This window comes from Petaurus breviceps, unplaced genomic scaffold (genome assembly GCF_028583685.1).
Source record: "Petaurus breviceps papuanus isolate PSGF00001 unplaced genomic scaffold, PetGlider_PUasm1.0 90822, whole genome shotgun sequence".
NCBI lineage: Eukaryota > Metazoa > Chordata > Mammalia > Diprotodontia > Petauridae > Petaurus > Petaurus breviceps.
In genome coordinates, this window is record NW_027187351.1 from 22,034,486 (window position 1) to 22,049,622 (window position 15,137).

The window sequence follows — 15,137 nt, forward strand, 5'->3', positions numbered from 1 at the left end:
TCCTTCCTTCCTTCCTTCCTTCCTTCCTTCCTTCCTTCCTTCCTTCCTTCCTTCCTTCTTTCCTTCCCTTCCTTTCCTTTCTTCCTTTCTTTCTTTCTTTCATTTCTTTTTTTCTTCCTTTCTTCCCTCCTTTCACAAAACCTTACACCTAGTTCACTGTGAAATTCATAGATTGAATCACAATAGATCCCTGTCCAAGCTCCACTTAATGGCTGTATTTTGGTTCCTCCAGTGTTACAGTGAATATCATTGGTAAACTTTTCTCTTTGGCACAGAAACCCTGAGGGTCTTCTCCTCCCTGATTGAATTTTTTTTTTTTCTAATTGAAGGGAACTTCTCTTGATTCACTTCTTAAAGAGGACTATTCATTGAATGGGATTACCTCAGTGAGTAAAAAGTTCTTAGCCTAAAAGGGACAGGTTCTCCCATTGAATCCTGGGTCATCTCCAGTCATACTGATGAATATCTGGTCATTGGATCCAGATTCCCTGAAGGAAAAAGTGAGGCTGGTGACCTTGTACAGCCTCTCTCACTCAAATCAAAGTCAATTGCAAATGATCTCATGGTCCTCTTAAATATATATATATATATATATATATATATATATTTACAAAATTATTCTATAGATATGATTATATCCATCAGTTATTTCTCTGAATGCAGATGACATCTTCATATGTCCTTTATTTTTAATTTATATATTTATAAGAGTGAAAATAACCTAGTTTTCAAAGCTGTTCTTAAAATAATATTGCTGTTACTATATACAACGTTCCCTTAGCTCTGCTCACTTTATTCTTCCCATGCCTTTCAAAGATATTTGAGATCATTATTTCTTCTGAAACAGTAGTATTCAATTGCAACAATATACCACAACTTGTTCAGCCATTCTCCAATCGATGAGGATCCCTGCAATTTTCATTTATTTACTACCACAAAGATTTGTTGGTTGGTTTTTTCCTTTGTTCTCAAAGAGGACCAAAATGACATCATTATGCTAAAGTCAAGTTTCAATGTGTCTAACTGTGGCTGATCAGACCAATACAAGCTCAGAATACTGTACAACAGGTTGCACACAAATAGTCCACGTGAACATTTGGATTGGATTCTCCAAATTTTCCCATCCTGTGTTTCCTTTGAACTGTTTCAATCCTGCTTTGCTCACAGAGTACAGCACCTTTTCTGATATAGGCAAACCATGCTAAGTGGTCCTGTGCCAGTGTTTCCCATGTAACACAATCAATTTCAAATTTCTTAAGAAAGATCTTGAGAATGTCTTTGTATCACTTCTTCTGACCACCATGTGAATGCTTGACCCATGTGAGTTCACCATAAAGCAGTCTTTTTGGAAAAAATAATTTTCCATTTGACCAGCATGGCCAGATCATTGGAGTTGTGATTTCTGAAGCAGTTTGAATACTGGGCAGTTTAGTTCTATTAAGGACCTCAGTATCTGGTACCTTATTCTGTCAGGTAATCTTCAGAATCTTCTTAAGACAAATAAATGGAAGTGATTCAGTTTCCTTGTATGGCTCTAGTTATACTATCCAGATTTCACAGGCTTACAACATTGAGGTCAGAACAATAGCTCTGTAGACCTTCAGTTTAGTAATCTGTCTAATAACTCTTTTCTCCAATACTTTCCTTCAGAGACTCTCAAATACTGAACTAGCTCTCGCAGTGCTTATGTCAACGTAATTATCAATGTGTACATACTGAGGAAGTACACTGCCAAAGTAAGTGAACTAATCCACAGTGTTCAAAACTTCTTCATTTGCTTTAACCAATGGTTCCACATATGGGTAGCATGGTGTTGGCTGTTGGAGCACCTATGTTCTCTTGATGTTAATTGTTAGGCCAAAATTAGCACATGCAGCAGAGAATTGATTCATACGTTGCTGCATCTCAGCTTCAGAGGATGCATTGAGTGCACAATCATTTTCAAGCAAGAAATCATGCACCAGCACTCCTTCCACTTTGGTCTTGGCTTAAAACCTTTTCAAATTGAAGAATTTACCATGCATATGGTAGCTGACCTTGAGGCCTTGCTCATTCTCATTGAAAGCATTTCACAACATGGCTGAAAACATCATGCTAAAAACAATGGGAGGAAGTACACAACCTTGTTTCACTACATTGGTTACTTGGAAGTCACAAGAGCATTGTCCATTATCGAGAATCCTGGCAAGCACTATAAACAAACCATTCACATTCAAAGTTATAATTATTAGTTGTGAATTTTCCATCTTATTTCTACTATTTTTTTTCTCAGCCTCTCTTTTTATGTTAAGCCCATTACCTTATCTATTTCCCCTGCCCTCCTCTGCCTCCCCACCTCATCCACCTCTTCAATAGTCACCCCCATCCTCTCCTACATTCCCCTATTTCAATCCACATACCTCCAAAAGTTCCCCTGATCCTCTCCCCCACCCTTTCAAATCCCAATTCATACAGCCCTCTAAAAGTCTCTCCCCCAAATTGCCCTCCAGTTTTCTCATCTCTCTACATGTTCAGACAACTTCTACCTCCTTCCAAATGTATAGGTTGTTTCCTCTTCACCTCAGATGAGAGTAAAGTCCCAACATTACCAGTACTGCACTGTCAGCTGCTTCCTTTGTATTAGTTCTTTCTTTGATGACCCATTTTATAATATCATTACTCCTTTTTACCTTTTCTTACACAATTTTATTTTTTAGAAATACTCCATCATGCAGAATTCAGTCCCAACCCTTTTTTGAACTATCTTAATAATGATGAGATTTTTAAAAATACTAATGACATTTCATAATGCACACAGGCATGTATGTGTGTATTTATGTATGTATGCATATATGTATATGCATAATAAGTAAACAATTCCATCTTAATAAATGCTTTATAATTAGTTTTTAATGTTTCCTTATATTTGTTATGTACTCAAAATATTGATTTTTCTATTGAATTCTTATCTTTTTGGTACAAATAACTCAAATTCTTTCAGTTTGTCAAATGTCCATTTTTTTTATTCAGGATTATATTTAGTTTTGATGGGTGAGTTATTATTAAATGCAATCCTAACTCTTTTGTTCTTTAAAATATAATGTTCTAAGACCTCTGAAACTCTTGAATGAAAGTGCTCCTCTTTTTCCTTGAACTGTGACCTAGAAGTGGGTATAAACAATGGAATTTTCAAACAGCATCTTATCTTGCATCCAGTGATAGCACAAGCATCTTTTATAATCTCTTTCTGACCAGTTGGAAGGTCTCTTTACTGTCTCTAACTTGAGAACTGCTGAAGGTATTGCTGCTTTTGACACCACCACCGAGTTCCAACATGCATGTTGTATCCATGTCTCCAGGCCAGCCTCCACCCTTGTGTCATAGAGTTCTTCTGCCCCTCTAAATTTCCACAAGCTGGTAGAATATCTCTCTCTGATGTTTTGTTGACACTGCTGCTCCAGATTTTGATTTGAAACATTATTTTAAAGTTGTTTGGAAATGAATGTTGGGAGGGCTTGGCTGACTGCTTTCTATATTTCACCAATGTGGTTCCATTCCCCTAGAAATTAATATAAACTTTCAATTCATTACTAAAGTCATAGAGGCCAGTAATACTTGCCTATTATTCTCACTGAAATCTCCTATCATCATACCATGTAAGTAAAAATGCATAAAGTTATTAAGACTGTATTTTAAGAAAGATACTGGGGAATTGAAGCAGATCCACAGGAGGTCATAATGAGGGTCAGGTCACCAAGCCTTTAAAGCCTTTAAAGTTTATTTTTTTTGTATCTTGAACTCCTTTGGCATTCTGGTGAAGCAATATTCTAAATGTTTCAAAATGCCTAAAACAAAATACCTAGTATTACAAAGTAAACCAATTTTGTTGAAATATAGTCATGAAATTATATATGTAAAGCATGTTCACAGACATCAGGTTAAAAACTTTTAAAAGAAACATTTGAATGATTTATAATGGAGGGGAAAAAGGCCATGAAGAAATTATAATATCCCTCAAAAAATTGAAAGTTTTCCATGGGAAGGATAATAGAAATAGAATTGAAGGAGTCCTTTCCATGTATCTAGTCCAGCCCAATCATATTGCTTTTGAAGGAATGTATGCCCAAAGAGTACAAGTGACTTACCTAAAATCATCATCATGAGAGAAAGAAGTGTCAGGATTTTAACACAAGTACTCTGATTGGAAATCTGATACTCTCCACTGTGACTTACTGCTTTCAATAACACATAGCAAGGAGTTACAACTATTCCATTTGGCACTAAATAGAAAAACTTGGAACAAAATACAATAGTCACAAAGGGACAGATGCACTATGATTATTGTTAGATGGGGAAACAACATCAACAACATTAACTTTCTGTCAATTAGAGATTCTGAGGGATAAAGAGAACCCATCAATAATGATCTTCAAACAAGAGATAGATTATAATTTCTTAGGAAGCTACTAGCAAGAATATTAGTAAGGTATGGGTTGCCCCAGAACACTTCTTATTTCCTTCCAACTCTGAGATTCAGCAATTTTGTGAAGGCATCAACATTGCCAACATACTTCCCCTTACACCAGTATAATTGGGTAACGTGAGAGAGTAAATTTGGCATTAACTGATGTTATTTTAACCATTTCTCCATTACCTCATATTCTACTCTGTCACCACACCATTTCAACTCATTTCTATGTGGGTCCCTGATTTAGGATTATCTTTGACTGTCATCCTTTTAGTTACAAGTTTCCTTCTAAAAAACAACAACAAATATATCAGAAATACAGTGATGTCTTTATATTAACCCAACGTTCACTTTTCTACTATCTGCTGGTTTCTGCCCTAAACCAAATTTCCTTTGACTAGATATACACATATTTTCAATTTAAATATAACTCAATTTTACCAGTCTCTCCACACAAACTACCAAGGTACTCATCATTTCCTTGAGTCCTTTACTCCAAGCCTTAGGTTTACTTGTCATTACTGAGTAGGGTTTAGCCTTGTCTTAATCCCTACTGCTCACTATGTGATATGGTTTACAGAACTGTCATCCTTTACCCCTGCCTCAGTCATTGAATACAGCATGCCACACCATTTGGGACTCATTTCATTATCTGCTTTAACTTCTCAAGAAAAAGAAATAAAACTTTAAGGACTGCTTTCTCTATTTGCAGATCTAAGACTCAACTAGAGAAAAAGTATAAACTAGTGGCGAAATTGATTTCCACGGGTTTACTTGGGTGTAGTAATTGAAAACAACATGGCTCTTCAAATGTACACAATTTTAATCAAACAGCATTTGTCCAGGAATGGAAAAAGCAAGTTGGGACTAGAAATGCAAGCAACTATAGCAATTTTTTTAATCCTCTCAGATACTTAAAAACTGATCAAAATAAATCTAAGACTGGGAGACATGAGGTGGGAATAGGGGTTAGCAAATGGGCAACCTCAGGCAATTATTTTAAAAGAGTCTAAAAAAGAAACAAGGAAATTTACTGCTCACTAGTCATTGGAACTCACAGAGAATAATGCTGTTATTTGAGATAAAAGAGATACTCATATCACACATTATTTTAGAGCATGTTCAACCAGGTTCTACATGGGAGGTTACTTTCTAGGTTATAGGCACAGGAAATAAATTGAAATTTGAGAATACTAAAGTGAATGGTGCAAAAGGAGTTATCAAAAACACATGTTGAAAACAGAAAAAAAGGTAGCTGAAATCTTTTAGCTTAGAAACTTCCGTTTTAAAAAAATATGTTAAAATTGTTCTAATTTATCTTTTTTTCTTACTTTATCTTACCAATGACAGCTTTCTCTGTATATTTGGATGTCTTTATATATGAATGTACACATATAAACACATAGGTGCACATCTACACACATGAATAAATAAACATATATTATGTGCAAACATACATGCACATATATGAATATAAACATATGGATTGCATCTATGTATCTGTGTGTATACAATGCCTAAACATATGCATATACACTTGCATACATATGTGCAATACATACCTGTATTTATGTGTATGTATAGACATTTGCATATCTATACATGTTTGTACATATATATGTATATTCATATACATCTAACATATTAACAATGGGCCTTACTTATATGACTTTTTTTTCCTCACACATCTGGTAACTCATTGAGGAAATGCCCAGATTGGCTATGCTCACTCCTGTCTCACTGAATTCTTGGAATAGAAAATTCTGATTATTGTCCCAAATTCTCTACAATCTCTCAGCTGCCTTCTTAAGCTTGAAAATTACACTAATCCTACAGGCCCCATATCCCATCTGTGAGTTTCTGCCAGAACTTCCATCTTACCCTTACTCTTTCCTTCCTCTTCTGGCTCCATTTTTAACTCTATGCATTTCACCACCATATTTGTGTATGTTTACAATATCCCCTGGCCACCCCCACTTTTTTGGATCCTTTTTATTTATTGTTCTTGTCCATTAAAATGCAAACTTCTTGAGGGCAGGGAATGTTTTGTTGTTGTTCTTGTTCTTGGCTCATATTTGAATTGCCACTGCTTGGCACAATGCCTGATTCAAACTAAGTGCTTAAAAAAATGCTTACTGACTGTAATGGTAAGTAATTCGAATTTGAAGACCCCTGTTTATATTGGCAAGTAAGCAGGTACTTAGCACTTAGTAACTAATCAAACCTCTGTGAAAGAAACAGAAGTTATGAAACCCTGTTCCTGACATAACAGGAAGGATTTGGCTGAAACAGGAAGCAGCTAATTCTGTGTGTATGTAAGGAAAATCCCCAGAAAGGAAGGGTCAGAATTTCTTGGGACAAGAATCTGGAGGCAGAGTAGCTATAGAAGAGAAAATCGAGAACTGAGCCAGAATTTCCTGAAAACTTGTGGTGGTGGAGCTTCTTCTGAACAGGATCCCAGGAGCCCAGGAGTCCAGGAGAACAGGACCACCCCCCCCAGGCTGGATAAGGTGATTCTGATTTTTTCGATGAGTTGTAGAAGACTGAGGAAGCATGACTAGTATGGAGGGACTTTGTTTATGGCTTGGTTGAGCCTTGAATTCCTGGGAGCAGAAATTGTGAAGGATTTGAGATGGACTGGATCCTGTGATCTTCAGTGTGGAGCAGGATCTACCCAGAGAACTAGACAGGGAACTGGGAACTGTCTACCATTGAACCCAGATGACAGTCTGCTAAATCCAGATAGAATCTGGGACCATGGAAGGGGATCCAGGGAATCTGAAAACTGGCCCCAAGTAAAGATGGAAAGACCTCTCTGTGGGTACTGAGGAATGATGAAATTGTAATTTACTAGTGACCTAGGGGTAGAGGGTTTGTATATTTTCTAATGATTATGCTTACTGATTAATTATACTTAGTAATTGATTGCTGAATCAGTGAATGATTGAGATAATTTAGTGTGCCCCATGAGTGGAAGACTTTGACTATTGTACTTTGAGATGATTGTTCTTTGTTCAAATATTGTGACCACTTTGGTGAAGACTATGTGGCCATTTTAATGATAGTCTGTTGTGAATACTATATTGTGATTTTCTGTCATAAGTTGTAACATTGTGAATGCTGTACCTTGATTTACTCTGAAGGTTTGGCTGTGGTTTGTTATGGAATAGAGTGTTCACTATACTATGTAATCAGAAACCTAAAAGCTGTTCACAGTAGCATTCTTCTGGAAAGCTGGTTGTGTGTGGCATTACACTGACAACTCATTTTCACTAAAATGTCATCATCTCTTTGGATGGGACCCTTTAATGGCTGATAATGTTTTATTTTTGCATTTGTTTTTTGGAATTTTATATAATGCTTAGTACATATATTTTATATCCAAGGCTTCAACTCAAAGACTTTAATGCTTTAAAGTATCCTGTGACATCATCTATGTGAGCATTCCTTCTTTGGTTGCAAATAATAATTCACTTCCACTTCTACATCTTTTGCAACTCTTCCCCACGTTCACCTATGGATCCTCCAAAGAAAACCCACCCTAGATGGTGAAGGCTTTCCATTAGGTCGATTTTACATTAGGCTTATATCAAGCCCTGGGGCAGCGCCTCTGTTATCTGCCATTCTGGCCTTGCGGGCAAAGACCGTTGTTGCCTTTCTTAGAATCCCCAGAATTAATTACTGACACATAGTAAGCACAAAAGAAACATGGCTGATTTGAATGTTCAAATATAATGAAATAAAGTATTGAAATATATTAATAGTTTCCTCAGAAAATTTAAAAGTTTCTCAACAAACTGAATCAACAGGATAATCCCTCAAGTATCTAGAAATTACAAGAATTTCTAATTGAACCATAGCAAAACCTAAGGCACTACCCTCTTCTACCATAGTTGCTGTAATTTGCAGGAGCAATTGGTGAGATATTCATGCATACATGTATTAAGAGCATACTGTGCATAGAACACTGCAGTAGGTTCAAGTATAGGAGGGAGGAATACAATGTAAGATGAAAATGCCCCTGGCCTTCCAGAAGACAATCATCCAATAAAAAGATGAAACATAAACAGATGCTACAATACACAATATTATATGTTAATGCATTAGAAAATTACCAAACAAAGTCTGTGTAGGGTTGTATGTGTTCAAAAACCTTGATCTATTTTAGACCAACTCCATTTAAAGGAGTTTTATGTATGGCAATGACATTTAAAGGAGTAAACCATCAACCAAGTTCTATTCTAAAACCATGGTGATCATTAAGTATGTGATGATAAACATTTCAATTTATAACTTAGTGAACTGGTGTCAATAATCAAATAAATTTGACATACTTTAGAAGTTGAAACTCTTTGGAAATAGGCTTCTTAAGATTTTTAAGAGATGGCACAAAAGTTAATTGAAATTGAAGGATAAGATCTTTCATGTAGGAAACAGGTTCTATTGTCTCAGAGATAATTTTGAGATAAGTAATAATATTTCTGGCTTTTCTGGTTTTGCATAATATTTTGCCATTTCAGAATTATCTTCTCTTTCCTAACTAATCTTGAGTTAAATCAAGTATTATTTGTGATTCAAGATTAAGTTTTATCAGAAATTATTGTTTTTCTCTAAAAATGAATTTTAAGTTTGTTATGTTTTAGTAACTCTGTTATTGACCAGAGGTCACTTTTTTTCAGAACAAAAATGCTTTTAGACTAAAAGTTAATGGAAGAAAAAATATTCTCTAAATTAAATTTACTTGACAGAAATCACTGCTGAAACACATGTATCCAGCCCACAAGGCATAACTGTAGAACTCTGAGTTACAAGGAACATTTAAATATGGCATGATATGGCATGATTTCAAGAGTAGTAGTACCTTCTAGGCAACCAATCCTCCTATCAGCCCAGCCCTCATAACTATCATCAGAGGAAGCAATTTATGTGAAGATGCCAATCATCCCCACTTACTGCCATCAACTGCTCCATTCAGAGCAGGCAGGCCAGTGTAACAGAAACAGTAAGGATGCCTGAGGGAGAAAAAGAAGGCAGCAAATGTCATGCAAGTCTGATCATCATCACCAGCTTGACCCCATCTCCCTACAAATTTTGATGGAGACAGGATCCTGAAGCCAAGAGACGTGGAAATAACAGCACTTCTAATCCACCAATCTGAGGAGCAGTCTTTACAGAGAGATGCAGTCTGGCCACTGCTCTTATGGGTGCTATAGTCACAGCTACTGAAACTATAAAAAAAAGTTTTTGCCACCAAAATTACTGGCAGTTGTGTTGAATGACTGCATCATAAACTGCTCATTTCCACAAATGACATGAAGGGGGCATGAGACCTTTCCACCTGACATTTCCACCAGAACATAAGTATTTCTAAAGAAAAGTAGAATAGAATTGTTATCCAGGAAATGCTTTGGGTTTTTCTCTCTGGTTTTCAAATTTATCATGATGAAACATCTTGCAAAAGACATGTGTCATGCCTAAGATCACAATGTCCCAATGGTGAGGAATTTTGTATTTTGATAACTAAAATCTGTGTCAGTGGCTCAAATCTTGGTATACAAATCAAGTAATAAGTACAAATTTCTTGTCTTTAGGAAAACTAACTACAATTGAGTGGCAAGGAGCTCAGGAAATAATTTCTTCTGCCACTGATTACATGAGGTCAGTAGGTTCTTGCTAATATGAGCTCAGACATTTTAAATCAATTTAATGAAGTAAGCATAATTTGAAATGAAGAACATTTCAACTACTTAGTCATCTCATGATTTTTTAAAGCAATGGGGTATAGATATCTTTTTTTATTGAATCATTTTTAGCAAAATATATTCATAGTTGAACTAATGTTCTGAACTAGTCTATTAAGCAATCAAAGTACATAGTCCTTAATGTGATATGATCTGAGGGAAACAGGACTTTGTATAAATAGACAGACAGATAGATAGATAGATAGATAGATAGATAGATAGATAGATAGATAGATAGATAGATAGATAGATGATAGATAGACAGGTGAATATATATAGATATCTCTCTATATATATATGCCTATATGTATACATATATTAATATTATATCTATATACATACAGCTGTTACCTTATCAGTCATGTGTACATTCAATATGTTTCACTGAAGAGAAAATTAGAAGTGGAATTAGAAAACCAACATTCAAATCCCAGTTTATGCACCTGTGTTCTCAGACAAGTTATTTTATCTTTCCAGTCCTCTTATACATTTGTGGGTTGAACTTGTTAATCTCAATCTTCATTCACAACAAAAAGATTTTTTTTACCTAACACTTATTTCTCTGAATGCTAGTTGAGAACAAAGCACTGAGAAAAGGATAATTTTAGTGAAGAGAAGTGATTTATTTTAATAATTTGTTAAACATCAATTGATCAATTTTCATACACAAGACACTGCTAGGTTCTGTTGTTACAAAGGTAAAAAATAAATAATCCCTCCTTACATTCTGCTAAGGCAATTAACATGTGTGCAAGTATAGTACCTGGTAGAAAGTGACAAAGATAAGGGAGAGAAGGATAGAGGAAGATGAGGACATTAAATGCATAATCTTGCAGCATATACAACTATTGGGGAAGTACAGCCATAGAGTGCAGAAGGCTTTGGTTTTATGATAGGTGAGGAAGAAGATTAAACGTGGAAGATTCTAAAGCAAGAAAAAAAATTCCTCCACATTTTTACTTAGTACTGACCATGTACCAGTACAAAGACCATAAACTCTAAAGGTAGGAGATGTAGATTAAAATCCTGGCTATGATGGTTACTCCCTGGTTTCTCTCAGACATTTAATCACCTTGGTATTCTGTTTCCTTTTCTGTAAGAATGAAAACCTCTGACTCGGTGACCACTATGGTCCATTCCAGTGCTAAAAAAAAAAAATGATTTTTTTTTATTACCAACTTTGTAACTAGAGACATCAATACTTTGGGTGAAAAGAAACCAAAAAAAAAAAACCTTGTCCAATGATTCTAAAGTACATTTTGGAGCTATGCCCAAAGATCTATGAAACTGTGTCAATATGAGACCTTTGATTCTGTAACACTATTGCTAGATCTGTATTCCAACAAGAAAAAGGAAAAGAACTTATTTGTATAAAATATTTATAGAACTATTTTTGTGATGGCAAAGGAAGGAAATTGTGGAGATGCCCAATAATTGGGGAATGGATGAGCAAGCTGTGCTATGTAAATGCAATATAATATTTTTGTGCAGTAAGAAATGATGAACAGGATGGTTTCAGAAAAACGTATGAAAACATATATGAACTTAAGCAAAGTGAAGTGTGAAGAAGCAGGGATGTGGATGACTTACCTATTCGGATCAATACAAAAATCCAAGACAATTCTGAAGGACTTATGAAGAAAAATGCTATCCACCCCCAGAGACAGAACTAATGGGGTCCTAGTGCAAATTGAAGGATTTTAAATTTTTTTCTTTTATTTTCCTTTCTTAGCAACATGGAAAATATAGAAATATTTCACATGTATATATGATGTCACATTTTTTACCTTCTCAATAGGTCAGAAAAAGTTAGGAATAAAAAAAGAAAATTTAGAAGTCAGTTTTTTTTAATGAAAGTTCAAAATAAATATTTTTTAAATAAAATGTTACTAAGAAAAACAACAAACTTGGGGAATTTTCAACTCAGAAAAAATGACTAATGGCTTAGAATGATTCACGAATATACAGGAATGCTCAAAGAACAAGAACTTCAAAATCACAAGCATTTGAAATTCATGCTATCTTGATTTGTACGAAAAGGTTTTGGAGAACTTGGTCTGTGGCCATATGAGGAAACAGGTGTTTTCATTGATTTTATTCCTCTCATTTTTTCACCATTTATAAAAATGTAAAAGGGAAATTCTTCATTTTAAGGTGTATAATAAAAAGCCTTCATTTGAATAATGATGAAGTAATTAGGAAAGATACATAGAGTTTGAGGTGCTGAGAGATACATACTGAAATAGTTCTTGACAAATGCATAAATTATACTTGAGTATCTATAAATGATGAATGCTTTCAACAACATCTTTAATAAATAACTAAGTTTTCTGTTGAGCCCACCAAGATCTTGTCAATCCTCTGAATTTGAACATATTCCAAAAAAACATCTGGGAAATTAAGTGGAGCTGATGCATAATTATGTTATGAATAGAGCTATAAAGGGGCAAAAGCTGTCCTTTCCATGAAGTTCATCACTTTAAAATTATTCCTTTGTTGAAATTATTGAAAGCATTAAAACATGGGTTATTAACCATATTCTGGAGGGTACTTATATAAAAATTTTTTTACTGTAGAAATGATGCTACCCACAACATACCAGTCTATAAATTCCAACCAAGTTAGCAAACTATTACGTGACTTGGGAAACATGAATTCATGCTGCAGTCAATGAGTTATCTTCTTTTTATGATCCTGTCCCCTTCCACAAGAACAAGTAAGATATATAACCAGAAGGAAGTTAGTTTAGAATTACTTCATCACATGTGATTTAGTAGATAACCAAAGGAACAAAAGTCAGAAACAAAGCTGGAATTTAACAGTTGACAGTTTGGTTCTTTGTTCATATAAATCGGAAAATAACTTCCTTGTGGTCTAGTAGAATCTTGTTTTTTGCTTTTAAAGATGGGGAAATATTTTTAGTAGCATGGGCCCTTTGACAAATTTTTTCCTCAATGTGGTGATGAGATATTCAAATATATAAGGGGAAGATAATTCTAACATTGGCTAAAATTCAACTGGAAGTCCTGAAAATAACAGCCTTATCCTCCCTACTTATATTACAATATTAGATTTACAGAGTCTTCTATTCTTCCTTTTCATATTTTGCCCTTCTTCTCCATGTGAAAAGTGGCATAGGTTTGATATTCTGAATCCTTTTGTTCCCTTCTTAGCACATTGTCTCAAAACATTTTTAAAAAGCCTTATACAATCAGCTGGTGAACACGGAATCTATTTTTTGTTTGTTTCTTTTTACTTAGGCCTCACATAGTTGCTAATGTTTAGGGCTTTTTTTTCAATGTCTCAACATCTGAAAGGGGGATTTTTCAAAGTAAACTTTGAAATCTCATAATCTTAGCACCTAGACTCATATCAAATAAGCTGTTTGAGTGTTATTTGATCTTCTGCTTTAGAAAAAAATCCATTCTAGGATTATGAAAAAAATAGGAGGTTTATTTTTCAGAAATTATAAAGAGGAGAGCAAATGTATATTCTCAAGGCTAAAATACAAATTTCAGAGCACAAAACCCATTTCAAATATATGAGGTTTCAGTGCAAGAATATGTCAGAGATGACATTGGATTTATTTTCTCAGGTAATCTCCTTCTATTGCTACTTGTGTCTTAAAAACAGATCTCTGCATTATCTTCTACAAATCTCAGGTGAATGTAAGATCCTTGTGGGCAAGGAATACACACACACAAACACACACACACATATACCCAGCAATTACAAGTTCTTAGCCTGTTTCAGGCAATTAATGAATGTTGATTAATTTAACTTAATTTCCTTTTTTATTTTTTTACTTATTTTATTTTGTGGGGAGTCTACCACAAGAATGTAAATGCATAATGGTGGATAATTACAATTTATTCCAACAGCCATGAAGGGCACTAAAGCAAGTACTGTGGAGTGCTAAGAGCTTGGTTAGCCACTGGAGATGCCATGGTCATATGCTGCATCCTGAGCCATCCACAGTCATCTTGACTTTGAATCCCCGCTGGACTCTGATGATTTTAGAAGAGAGAGAGAGGCCAGCCTTTCCATGTAACTCTGCATCACTTAACTCAATTTATGTATGAGTTAAAATACATTCACCTTACCATTTTACCATTTTTACCTACTTCGTGGTCCTGAGCACCAGGTAAGTGATAAAGCAGCATGTGTAGATACATTGGAGGCTAAAGTCAAAATCCTACACAAAGGTGACACAAACTGTAGGACCATCATCTCACTAGACCAAAGCACAGAGAAATCCAGCAGCCCCCTAGGTTTCTTAGAAGCCTTCTTCTTCTTGTTTTATTTTTCCCTGAGAAGTCTTATTAAGGACCATGCTATGTGAGGAAGAGGCTAGAAAAAATTCCCTAAAAATTGTCTATTTCACCCACTACTGGTTTGCTTGCAATGGCAGGCAAGGATCCCACCCTGTGGTCAAAACACACAAAAATGTCCAAAAACTTTTGTGAATATGATTCCATTCACTGTCAGTACATGGAATGGGCACATGCTTATGAATAATGCAAAATCCAATAGACCTAAAAGATGAGCAGCTCTTGTTGCAAGGGAACTCATAAGGGATCACATTCAATAAATAATCCCTAATGAAAGAGTGCTGGGAAATGAAAACCAGCTTACTGAAATTGGAAGTTGATATACATCTTTATTTTCTGAACATTAAAGAGAGTACCATGCAACTGATAAAAGTTTTGCAATAAAAAGTAATCTAGCCTAAAAACTTGTATGCCTAACAGTAAAAGTGAACAATAGGCTCATGACAATGTGATTGCTAGTTTTAGGAAAGCATCATGCCACCACTGTCAATGTGGCTATCACCCTGATCAACTATGATAAAGTCAAAGAAAAAAAATTTATGAAGACCTGGACTTTTTCATCATCAATGTGATGAAAGAGAACAAGCTTGTAGTTCTGGGTGACTTTAATATAAGAAT